Here is a 12,576-nt window from a genome sequence, read left to right on the forward strand (position 1 = left end):
CTCAATGATTCTAGTCATTGTTTCTTTTGGTTTCTCTTGGGAGTTGCAATAGATTGCTTATTTGGAGGCATTTTATTTATCATTTACTTCATGTCTGTCTTGATCCCTTTATTTCTAGGTTGACAATCCAGGATTAATAAGAAGTTGCTTGGGTTCATGGAATCAAGTTAAGAGGGACCTCTAGGCTCTCTCTCCAAGAGAGGATGAGGCCAGGACACAGTTGCCTGAGACAAGCTTAGAGATGGCCTTTGATTTCATTGCCTGGTTGTACCCTCTGTCCAGTTAACTGTAGAAAGTTGTAGGACCATAAGAAGTGACCAAGCAACTGTCCTCTAAGCACACATCATCCCATCAAACTCCGAAGGAAAATAGATCCTCCCTCCCTTAAAAAAAAGGGGGGGCAAGCATGGTAGCACAGCTTCTTCAAGCCCATCGAAGTAGAGGCAGGAGGATTTCTGTGAGTTTCTGTTCTTCAGAGCAAATTCCAGGATGGGGGTGGAGGGAGGGGTGTGGTAGGTATGATGGTACAAGCCTTTAATCCCAGCACTGGGGACAGAGAGGTGAGCAGATCTCTGTGAGTTGAAGGGAGGCCAGAATGGTCTACATAGTGGGTTCCAGGACAGACAGGGCTATGTAGAGAGACCCTGTTTAATAGATAGATAGATAGATAGATAGATAGATAGATAGATAGATAGATAGATAGATAGATAGATGATAGATAGATGAAACAAGAAAGAAAGAAAGAAAGAAAGAAAGAAAGAAAGAAAGAAAGAAAGAAAGAAAGAAAGCAAGAAAGAGAGAAGGGGGTGGAGTTGGCCCAGCAGTTAAGAGTCCTTACTGCTCTGGCAAGAGCCAAGTTCCTTTCCCAGCACCTAACTCTGTCAGTTCTTAACCCTCTGCAACTCCAGTTCCAGGGAATCCCAGGACCTCCAATGGCCTCCTCGAGTACCCATACAGACATACACAGACAAACAGATAACTAAAATAAAATAAATCTTATTTTTTATGAGAGAAAAGGTATGGGACTATCACTCATCTCCGTTTTAACTAGTTTTCACACTGAATTTTCAATTTTCTGAACACCTATAAGAGATGCAGCCAATACGGAAGGGGACAGGAAGAGACCTGCCCTGGGCCTGACTCCCAGGTTTAGCGCTCTTCTCATTGCCCTGGGGTGCACCACTGATAGACCAGAGGTGGCACAGAGGCTGAGGGCACCGCCGACAGGTACTTCAGCCCTCCCTCTGTTTCAGGGCCCGGATTCTCAGGTTCCAGAGACCAGAGGCGCAGCACTGGGAGGAGGGGGTGGGGCAGCTACATTCACCAGCAGCCCCCAGGATCTTAAAACCGTGATGTGAGGCGGGGGTACAATGAAAATTCACGTTAAATTAGTCTGCAAAGCCGCCCCCCGCCTGTAAGGAACCTAACCTCCATCAGACTTGCCGGGGGCGGGGGGGACCCTACGGCTGTCTCTCCCCCAGCCCCTGGCTCCGGCCCTCGCAGCCCTCCTCCGAGACCCCCAGGCGCATCCTACCCGCGGAGGTCGGACTCTGCCCCCTCCCCGCCTTCTCCCTCCCCCCCCCCGGGGGCGGTGGCCCATGGCGGGCGCTCCCATTGGTTGTTGCTCAAGCAAGGCCTGGAGGTGGCGGTGCTGATTGGCCGGGCCGCCTCGGCGGAGCTTGGGAGCCTGGCGAGTCGCTGGGGGAAACCGAGCAGACGCCTAGAGCAGCCCGGAGCATCAGAAGGTGATCGCGCTAGTCGGACCCGCGGATCGCAGCCTGTAGATCGCGGCCGGGGCCTGGAGGTAAGAGTGACGCGTCCGGGCGCGCGTGGCCGACCCTTCCAAGGGAAGCCCTGCACCCGGGAAGCCAGAGTCCGGCATCTTCTTCTAGAATCTGGGCCCTCCATCCGACCAGGACGCGGGCTCCTGCTCCGAAAGAAAAGGGTCTCCCACTCCCCAGGCCCCAGGAAGCAAGACAGCTTCGTGTAACCTTCAGAAATGGGGCCGTTCGTCCTGGTCGCTGACTGGAGGAGAAAATCCCTCCCCTGTTTAACCCTTGGAATAGAATGCTGCTCCCTCAAGTGGAGTCCTGCCTCCCCAGATATCTAGATCCTCTACCATCTCCTCCCATTCCTAAGAAACTAAGTTAGGGTCTCTTGCTTCTCTTCCATTCCTGTCTCCTTGGGATGTTGAGGTCATAGCTCATATTGAAGGGTCCTCTCCCTCCCCGACTGTGAAAGTCCTGGAAAACAGACCCTCCCTTCAACAAGGACATCCCGGGCTAAATCACCTGCATGCGTACCCCAGGAGCTAGGTTATGATTTCTGAAGACAAATGAATTCTCTTCTATCCCTATGAAGACCCTTCCCCACCCGTAGGAGAGACCACTTGTCCCCCTCCACAAAAAAGGTTTTAGGGGTCTCATTTCAGTGGAAGGGGAGAGACTTTTACACCTCAAACAGGCATTTTACCCCAAATACACATTCCTGGCCAAGTGATCCATCCTCCGTCATCTTTTTGCCTAAATCCCACCCTATTAACACTGCTACCCTCCCATTTTTTCCCACCCCATTCCAACTCCACTCCCACACCTCCTGGTCCCTCCTGATCATCAATTCCTTCAACCTTCCTCAACCCAATGACTAAAGACCAGAAGAGGCTTCATAAAACTGAGGCCCTTGAAACTATCCCAGGCCTGGAGCTCTTTTCAGGAACCCTCAAACTCTTAAGAACACAGATGGCCTCTCATTGCAGACCCAGTAGGCACCCCTACCACCACCACCTCCATCAGCACAAACAGATAGGGATGTTACTCGGGGATACCCTCCAGAGGCAGGTCTCTCCACTCCTGAACAAAGGGGCATCAACATAGAGAAGACTGTAGGCCCACTCCAAGGGTCCCCTGTTTGCTTCCGGGGCTGCCCCATCAACTCCAGTGGCTGTTACCTGATGGAATTCCCTGGGCCTTAGGCCAAGAAAAGGATGCTGCTGGGCTTGTCCATTGGTCTGGAGACAGTGTTGGCTTAGCTGTATGGCTCCCTCACAATAACCTAGTTTGGCGGTGGCAGATCAGGAGATGGTAAAGCAATGAACTGGCTTGTTTCTGGATCTGGGCATGGTGATACAGAATGGGGAGAAATCTGTTTCCAGGAGGCCAGGGGTCAACTCTGAGAGGGACAAATGGCCCTGGCTGCAGTCCTAAAATGTGAAAGACTACCTGGATTAAGACTGACTGTTTGTTTGGTAGGTGAACAAACTGAGGCACACAGAGAGAAAGGGACTCTCTCAAGGTCACCCAGCAGGTCACTGACAAAACCAGCAAAGCTCCCACAGGGTCCCTGGGGCTCCCCAGCACTAGCTCCAGTCTTTATGTGTACAGTCCCCATGTCTGTAGCAAAAACACTGAGAAAGGCAGCTCAGAAGGATCAGAGCTTGTGGAATGCCTGTCACCACTCCACGGGCTCCTCATGGAAGCCGTTCCTGGGGTCTTACGGATTTGTGCCTTGCACCTGCTGCCAAACTTAGCGTGCTGAAATCAAGACCAACTCAGCAGGAGGGTGTTATCAGTTACAATATGCTAGAGCCAAGGCCACTGTGCAGACCGCAGCTGCACCCTCAGGAAGGGTGCCTGAGGAAGTTGCACCCCTTTCCTCGCTGTCCCTGCTCATTCTCTCTGGTTCCCATCCTCTGTAGTAATGGCTTGCCCCTACTCAGAGTCCTACACCCTTTCCTGGCACATGGGTGGTTCTCTGAGACCCTTCAGAGAGGTGAGCAGTGGTAGATGGGAGAGTCTGAGGTAGCAGCTCTCTATTCTTCCCTCAGCTGGAGGGTTGCTGTCTGACTTCAAGGGAGAGCCAAGAGCAGAGTTCAAGGTGAAAGGGCAGAGGTGAGAGTATTGGCTTCCACCTGCTACTCGGTATGTAATCTTGGGAAGATTATTTTCCTTTTTTCTTTTTTTCTTCTTTTCTTCCTTCCTTGGCAGTCTCAGGTAGGACAGGCTAGAAGAAGATGACCTTGAACTCCTGATCCTTCTGCCCCACCTGAATGCTAGGGTCTTACCCAGTTTCCTTGCAATGCTGACTGGAGCAAAGGGTTTAATCCATGTTGGGTAAGCTAAACGACTGAGCTGTGTCCATTGACCTTTGGGAAAGCCCTTCTCTCTCTGTTGTTTATCCTTTGGGTAAAATATTTTGATCCTCAAAGGAGTGGTCACAATTTCAACTGCAAGGTCAACTCAAACTGGTAGAACGTGGCAGTGATACCTCTGGATGTGCCTGGGAACCTCCGTTGCAGACAGGACAAAGGCAACAGACAAACGGGGGCCATCGGAGACAAGTGAGCATTTAGGGAAATGGATCCGCGTATGGAATGGACCACAGACCTTAAATAAAGCCAGTGGAACCTAGGGTCAGCCATTCATTGGCTACTTCTGGGGGAGCATGAGCATATCAATGACTTCTCTGAGCCTCAGTTCTTTGTCCTCAGCCTGTGGGGGTGCGCATCAGGTGAGACAGCCTGGATCGAGGTTTCCGATTCTCAGCACCACTGGCATTTTAAGTTGAGTGATTCTCAGCTGTGAGCTTTATCTCCTTCGGTGTGCTTTGTACACTAGAAGCCAGCAACACTGCCTCAGTTGATGGAAAATATCCCCTGGTAGGATAGGGAGGTGGCTTAGTGGGTACAATGTCTGGTGTGTAAGCATGAGTTGAACCCTGAGAACTCACATAAAAGCCAGGCTAGACAGCTAGAGGGTGGAGACAGGTAAATCCCTAGTCAGCTAGTCTCGGTGAAAAAGATGCGTTCCAGGTTCAATGAGAGACCCTGTCACAGAGACTAAAGTGAGTAGCTGTGAGAAGCCTGGCCTCTACACATGTGTGCACGAGTGAGCACAACCACACACACACACAAGTGCACATATACACCACACACACATACACACATACAAGTGCACATGTACACCACACACACACAAGTGCACATATACACCACACACACACACACATGCGTGCACACATGTACCTCCAGTTAATCAGATCCTCCTCCTCCTCCCGCATTGAGAATGAGTGGCCTCGTGTGACGTCAGACATGGCTGATGTTTGAGCTGACCGCCTCACTATTGCAGCAGTCCTTCGCTGTGGTGTCTTCCTGATGGGAGGGAGGTTCAGCTGCCTCCAGACATCAGTGACACTTTAGGCTGTCTCCTTTCAGCAGAACTTTGCCATTCACAGAGCACCCTCAGGCTTCCCATTTTACAGACCATGGAGATGAAAAGTGTTGCGTGAGACCATCACCCCTTTCCCCCACAGAGGCCAAAGAAATGCTCAAGGAGCAGGCTCTAGAAATGTGTTGCAGTTCTTTATGTGGGAGGGACTCTTTATGTGCATGTCGAGGTCAGAGGACAGCTACCTTAGTTGGTCTTTTCCTTCTATCAGTGGGTCCTGGGATGGAAGTCCGGTCTTCAGTCCCGGCAGCAACGGCCTTCACCTGCTTGCTGACCTGGACCACAGTTTTAGAGGCCATCTCGTTCTAGAGGCTTTCTCAGAAGCACATGAGGCACTCTCTCGTACAATTTAAACTCCAGGGAGACCCAGTAGCCTAGCACCCCGGGATCCACTCCAGCAATGTCCCCTCGTGGATGCAGATGACATAGGAATGCCCGCTTGTCATCACAATGTGGGAAGGGTCGGCATTCTGTGTGTTCCGATGGAGAAAGGAATAGCCTTTTTAGAAGAAGGAGGTAGATTAGGCCCCAAGCCTGGAAAGGTCTCAGAGGCGTATAATTCAGTGAAACAGAATCCCTGGATCATTATAGAGAGCATGGTCCTATTATAAAACCACAAATACACAAGAACATGAGCAGTAATGGCCATTGAGATGGCTCAGTGGATGGAAGGGCTTGTCTCCAAGCTGATGACCCGAGTTCCATCCCCAGAACCCACACGATGAAGGAGAGCAATGACTCCTAAGAAGTGGGCCTCTGGCTTCCACAAGAATACTATGACAAATACAGACAAATAAATGTGTTTAGGAATCATGGAAAAAATGGTCCAGCAGTGGAGGCACACATCTTTAATTCCAGCACTCAGGAGGCAGGGGCAAGTAGATCTCTGTGAGTTCGATGGCAGACTGGTCGACATAGCAAGTTCCAGGAGAGACAGGACTACACGGAGCAACTCCGTCTTGGAAAACAAAACAAAGTAAAAAGTAAGAAAATGAATCACTATCTTAGCACATTAGCTTCTCATCAGAGTGATAGAAAGAAAAGTGATAGGGAGGTAATTCCCAAAAGGGGGCACACAGTGTGTGTCGGGGGAAGGGACACACTGAGTGTGTTCAGGGGGAAGGGGGCACACTGGGTGTGTTCAGGAGAAGGGGATACACTGTGTGTGTTCAGGGGAAAGGGGACACACTGAGTGTGTTCAGGGGGAAGGGGAACACTGAGTGTGTTCAAGGGGAAGGGGACACACTGAGTGTGTTCAGGGGGATGGGGGCACACTGAGTGTGTTTGAGAGAAGGGGAAACACTGAGTGTGTTTGAGAGAAGGGGGCACACTGAGTGTGTCAGGGGAAAGGGGACACACTGAGTGTGTTCAGGGGGAAGGGGACACACTGAGTGTGTTCAGGGGGAAGGGGACACACTGAGTGTGTTCAAGGGAGAGGGAGAAGGAGCCGCAGCAGCTTCTCTTGCTTTAAAGAAACAAAGCCCAGACACTGATCCTCATGCAAACCTGAAGTTGCCAATGGCAGAAACTCAGAGCTTCTGAGCTCCCAGAGAGTTGTGGGGCCAAGAAACAGGAATCAGAGACTTCATCTGTACTGGCTGAGTGTGCGGATGTGTGTCTTCAGCTGCCTGTGTGTGAAACTGGGCTTCTCTTGGCAGCCACTCTGATCTCTCAGAGCCTTTTACCCCATCCTTACATAGGGTGTTAGTAAGGAAGGAAAAAGAAAAGGAAAAAGGAAAACAACAGTAGAATTAAGAGCTGGGTCAGCAGCAGAAGCCACCTGACTGGGTTAGTGTGAGGATTCACGGGGACCTTGTGTTCCAAACCTTGGTTAATCGCCGGTGCTTGATTTATGTGGCCACAGCCGCCCTCATCTCTTTCCCCCTCTGCTTGCCCGTCCCCTGGCTGGAGACAGATGACAGAAGCCTCATAAGTGACAACTAGGGAGCCCGAGGCCTGCAAGAATGCTCAGCAGACTGGATTGATAGCCCCCTGCACCACTGTGCCTGACAGGGTTCTCAGCTGAAAGTCAGGGGAGGACGGAGGGGAGCCGGGCTCCAGTCCCTGCTCCCAGTCCCTCCTCCTGTGCCTGACTCGCCTGGCTTCCTCTAACACTCCACGCTACACGCTCAGAGTGGCCTCTAATTACACGTTCCCTCAGTAATTCCACTTTCCAAGGGCGGATTGTCCTTCCAAAGCTGTTTCAAGATCCACCTTATTTTCTTTTCCTTCTTTCTCTTCTCCTCTCCTATCCCCTTCCCTCCCCTCTCCTTTTCCTCTCCTCACGTCCTTCCCCCTGCCCCTTAGCCTTACTAGTGGCCCAGGCTAACCTGGTTCTCTCTATGCAGCCCAGCATTTAAGATGTAGCTTTGGCTAGTCCAAAACTCAGGACAGCCCTCCGGCCTCAGTTGGTGACTCTGGCATCTTTTATGGGACATTTTCCTTTAACCCTCCTCTACCCAAAGTCAGCAAACCATTTCTCCCTCCACCCACATTCCTGTCTCCTTTAATACCTTCACTGTTGCTGGGTTTTCTCCTCTTTGGTAAGGGCTTGCAGCTGCCTTATTTGTGCCCGCATCCCAAATGCACCGCCCAGTTTCTAGCAGCAAGAAACATTGATTGAATGACTCTCTGCATTAGGAAATGTATTTGTATTTTATATGTAGGAGTGTTTTTGCCTGAATGTACGTATGTATATGCTATGTGCATACCGGTGGGTGCCTGAGCACGGCAAAGGAAGGCACCAATGAATGCCTTGGATGGACCATTGTAAGTAGCCCTGTGGGTGCTGAGACTCCAAAGCAGGTCCTCAGCAAGAGCAGCAAGTGCTCTTAACTGGGGAGCCATCTCTCTAGCAGCTAGAGTGTAGCCTGAATCTGTGCATTTTTTGGCTGTGAGAAAATGGACATCACATAAAATTACATGTTTAAAACACTCTAAAGAGTACAGTTCTGTGACATTACGTACATTGACAATACAATGCTCCCACCATCACTATCTAGTTTTAAGATATCTTCATAACCCTACAGGAAGATTAAGTGGTCAGTCCTCATGCCTTGGCTCCCAGTCGCTGGGTTTGTATCTTAGGGTTTCTATTGCTGTGAAGAGACACCATGAACACGGCAACTCTTAGAAAGGAAACATTTCATTGAAGTGGCAGCTTGCAGTTCAGAGGTTCAGTCCGTTATCATCATGGCGGGGAGCATGGCAGCGTGCAGGCAGCCATGGTGCTAAAGGAAGAGCTGAGGGTCCTACAGCGTGCAGGCAACAGGAAGTCAAGTGAGACACTGGGCAGTATCCTGAGCATCTGAGACCTCAAAGCCCAACAACCAACAAAGCCACACCTCCTAATGGTGCCACTCCCCATGAGATTATGGGAGCCAATTACATTCAAGTTTACCACAATTTGCCTATCCCAAATACGTCAATGGACCCACATACTATGGGACCTGTTGTGTTTTAGTGTCTCCTTGAGTTTTCATACAACAGGACTTCCTTTTTAGAAGAGAATAATATTCCATTATATAGGTTGACCATGATTAACTCCTCCGTTTGTCAGTCAATAGGTGTTTCTAACTTGCCTACTATGAACATACATGTGCAGGTGATGGCTCAAAGACCTGCGTTTGAGCCGTGAGTGAGGCTCATTTGGTATAGTGCTTGCCTAGCATGCATGAAGCTCCAGTTTTAAAGTCAGCCTCAGTTATAAATGAATTTGAAGGCTGCCTGGACTTTGTAGAAACCCTCTCTTTAAAAAGAGGAGGGGGCTAGCATTTGCCAGGGAGCGGCTTAGTGGGAAAAGGGCTTTTTTGTAAAGCATGAGGACTGGAATTTGAATCTCCAGAACCTATATAAAAGCCAGGCAGACTTGCTGGCCACTTGTAACCCCAGACTCTGGAGACAGAGACAGGGGTGGAACAAACCAGCTGGCAAAAAGACACCCATGCACTTTAGGCTTGTATATGCACGCACATGTACGAATGCACCCGCGCACACAAACACACACACACACACACACACACACACACTGATAGTGTGGTGTTGACTCCCCCATTTAACCTTCTGAGGAACTATCAGCCTTCTCACAGCAACACTGTTTACATTCCCACCAGCAATGTGTGAGGGTTCCAGTGTCCACGCTTCCTGAGCCAGTTACTGTCTTCAGCCTGTCCTTGCAGCCTTTCTAGAGAGTGTGATGTGGCTACATTGTTGTTTTGACCTCTTTTTCTGTAGCCATCCACACTGTGTCATGAGTATCCACTCAGGGGCTTGCTGCTTCTTAGTGTCTCTTCCTGCCCTCTTTCCACTTTAAAAAAAATACAGGCTTGGCATGGTGGCACACACCTTTAATCCTGGTGGCACACACCTTTAATCCCAGAGCTCGGGAGGAAGAGGCAGGTGGATCTGAGTCCAAGACTAGCCTGGACTAATAGAGAACTCCAAGCCAGCCTTGGCTACTTTGTGAGTAGTCTCATTAAACCAAAGTCTCAGCAAAACAAAAAGAACAAATTTTATTCCATTTCCTTATTAGGGAGAACCCATGTTCTGTGATGCGGTTGTGGAGGTTAGAGGACAGTTTTCAGTAATTAGTTCTCTCCTTCCCCCATGTGGGTTCTGGGGAACAAACTCAGGTCATCAGGCTTGGCGGCAGGTGTCATATTGGGTCATCTGGATGTCCCTCATCCCCTATGCCTGCTTTTGAACGGGGCTTGTCTTTTTATATTGAAGTTGTGAGTAATTGAAGTCGGTTGGTTGACTGATTGCTGTATGCATGCATGAGTGCACATGTATGTGTGTGTGTGTAAGTGTGTGTAGGCATGAGCATGCCACAGTGCTTATGTGGAGATCAGAAGAAATCTTTTTGGGGTTCTCTCCTCTGTCTGTGTTCCAGGGGTTGAACTCAGGCTGCCAGGCTTGGCATCAAGCAACTTTACCCACTGAGCCATTTTGCTGGCCCATGAAATTGTGATCTGTGTCACTATTTCCTGGTCCGTTTAAACTTGCCCAGCTCCTGTACAGGTCAGGAACTGTCTGTGACCTTGGAGCACAAGGTGACTTCAGTACAGTTCCTGCCCAGGAGGAGCCCACTGTCCAAAGCACCTTCGCAGCCCCAGCACTGCTGGCTTCATAGGTGTGGCCAGCCACCCGCCTATTGCAGCAGCATCACTGGCCCGTTGGCTGAGGCGTCAGTAGCACAACTCCACGCAAGTTGTGACAACCAAAAAGTCTTCATCTCTGAATGTTCTGTGAGAGCAACTGCTCCTGGTTGAGAATCACTGGTTTAGAAGAGTTGTGTAACTGTCCCTTGGAAACAATAAACACGTGCTCGAACCCCCAGCAACAGGCCAAAGAAAGCATTCCACCAAGTCAGTCTTGGCGAACTGAGTTTCAGCTGGAGCGCTGAAAAGCCCCACCCCAGCATGGGGGACAGCTCACAGAAACCGCACCCAGGAGCTCCCTGCCCAACATGCAGGCAGCTTCGCCAGAGAATCTTCTCTCCCTAGTGATTGCTTATTGCCTTGGGGAAAGTCCTTATGACCCCTGTAATTTTCATAGGCTCATAAGTTCTCTTGACTTCCTGAGTCTTATGTCTCCCTTCCTCTCCTTGCTCCAGGAGAGGGAATAACCAAGGCTGAAACAAACACAGATAGCTATAAGTATTTGAGGTTTATTTGTTGGATGTTGGACAGGTGGCTGGGTGGGTAGATTTATGGATGGATGAATGCATGTATGCATGCATACGTGCATGGATGTGTGGATCAGTGAATGAATAGGTGCATGGATGGATTTAACCCCTTTCTTGGTTGGACAGACTGATGATGAATGGATGTGTGAATGAATGAATGAATGAATGCGTTCTTCATGTATGTTCTCTGTGAATGAATGAATGAATTGTTCTATGATGTATGTTCTCTATGAATGAATGGATGAATGCACTGTAAGATGTATGCACTCCATGAATGAATAGATGAATGTGTTGTATGATGTATGCACTCCGTGAATGAATAGATGAATGTGTTGTATGATGTATGCACTCCATGAATGAGTGGATGAATGCATTGTATGATGTATGCACTCCGTGAATGAGTGGATGAATGCGTTGTATGATGTATGCACTCCGTGAATGAATAGATGAATGTGTTGTATGATGTATGCACTCCATGAATGAGTGGATAAATGTGTTGTATGATGTATGCACTCCGTGAATGAGTGGATGTTTGCACTTCGTGAATGAGTGGATGAATGTGTTGTATGATGTTTGCACTCCGTGAATGAATAAATGATTAAGTGGCTGCACTTTGTAAGATCCAGACATGTTCCTAGGCTGCATTGGTGCTGCACTCTTCCCAATGAAGTATGCTGCTTTCACTCCTGAGCGTGGTAGTCCTCACACTTTTAACACGGGCACCCCCTCGAAAGCTTTGTAAAACAGACAGACAGGTTCACCCACCAGAATCCGCGCTTTAACAGAATCACCAGGTGATAAACCACTCTCAAAGCAGCTTCTTTGTCCTCTGCAAACCCTGACCAGTCCCGACCTCAGCAGTCTATCGACTCCCAGAAGTCCCATTGCGTTCTGCCAACACCCTCATTAGACATGCTGAGAATCTGTCCTTGCCAAGCTGGGATCCACTGTGCTTTAGAACCTCATATTTGGATTGAGTATATGGCTCAGTGGATAAAAGCACTCATCAGGCAAGGTGAGGACCTGAGTTCAAATACCTAGAACCCATGTGGCAAGTCAGATGCATGACACAGCCTTTGTAATCCCAGTGTGCCATTGAAGAGATGGGAAATGGAGTCAGGGAAATCCCAGAAGCCCACTCACTAGCCAGCTAGCCTGGTGAGCGTGTCAAAAAACAAAAAGCAGATAAAAAGAGACCCCGTCCCAAAAGAAGTTGGAAGGCAAAACCTGACACCCCTGACCCCCTACACTAGAGAAGGTCAGGCGTGACGCCAGGCATTGGTGCTGCACGCCTTTAATCCCAGCACTTGGGAAGCAGAGGCAGGCAGATCTTTGAATTCAAGGCCTGCCTGGCCTACAGATTAAGTTCCAGAACAACCAGGGCTACACAGAGAAACCCTGCCTCAAAAAAACAAAAGCAAAGCATGGTAGTGCTCTGGGGAGGTAGAGCCCAATCCCTGGTGCACGCCCAGCTGGCAAGTCCCAAGTACCTGTAAGAAAACGGATCTCCTACGTGGTGCCGCTCAGAGTAGACCTTTGTTCCCACATGCATATGTTACACACGCATTCTCAATGTGTGTGTGTGTGCAGATGTGTGTGCAGAAAATAAGGCTTTGGTGGGGGAAGGGTGAGAAGGCGTGGCTCTTGTGAAATGGAAAAACAAACATT

General features: G+C 49.5%; 1 protein-coding gene across 1 annotated transcript in view; it reads left to right on the forward strand.

Moving 5' to 3' along the window:
* Positions 1 to 1,660: 1,660 nt before the first annotated feature.
* The window catches only part of Abat (4-aminobutyrate aminotransferase), an 85,931-nt gene continuing 75,015 nt past the window's right edge, over positions 1,661 to 12,576 (forward strand). The window contains exon 1 of the mRNA XM_050136420.1: positions 1,661 to 1,804. The gene's annotated coding sequence lies outside the window, so the exon portion shown is untranslated. The remainder of the gene's footprint in view (positions 1,805 to 12,576) is intronic.

This window comes from Alexandromys fortis, unplaced genomic scaffold, assembly GCF_014885135.2.
Source record: "Alexandromys fortis isolate MF-2015 unplaced genomic scaffold, M_Fortis_MF-2015_v1.1 scaffold_29, whole genome shotgun sequence".
NCBI lineage: Eukaryota > Metazoa > Chordata > Mammalia > Rodentia > Cricetidae > Alexandromys > Alexandromys fortis.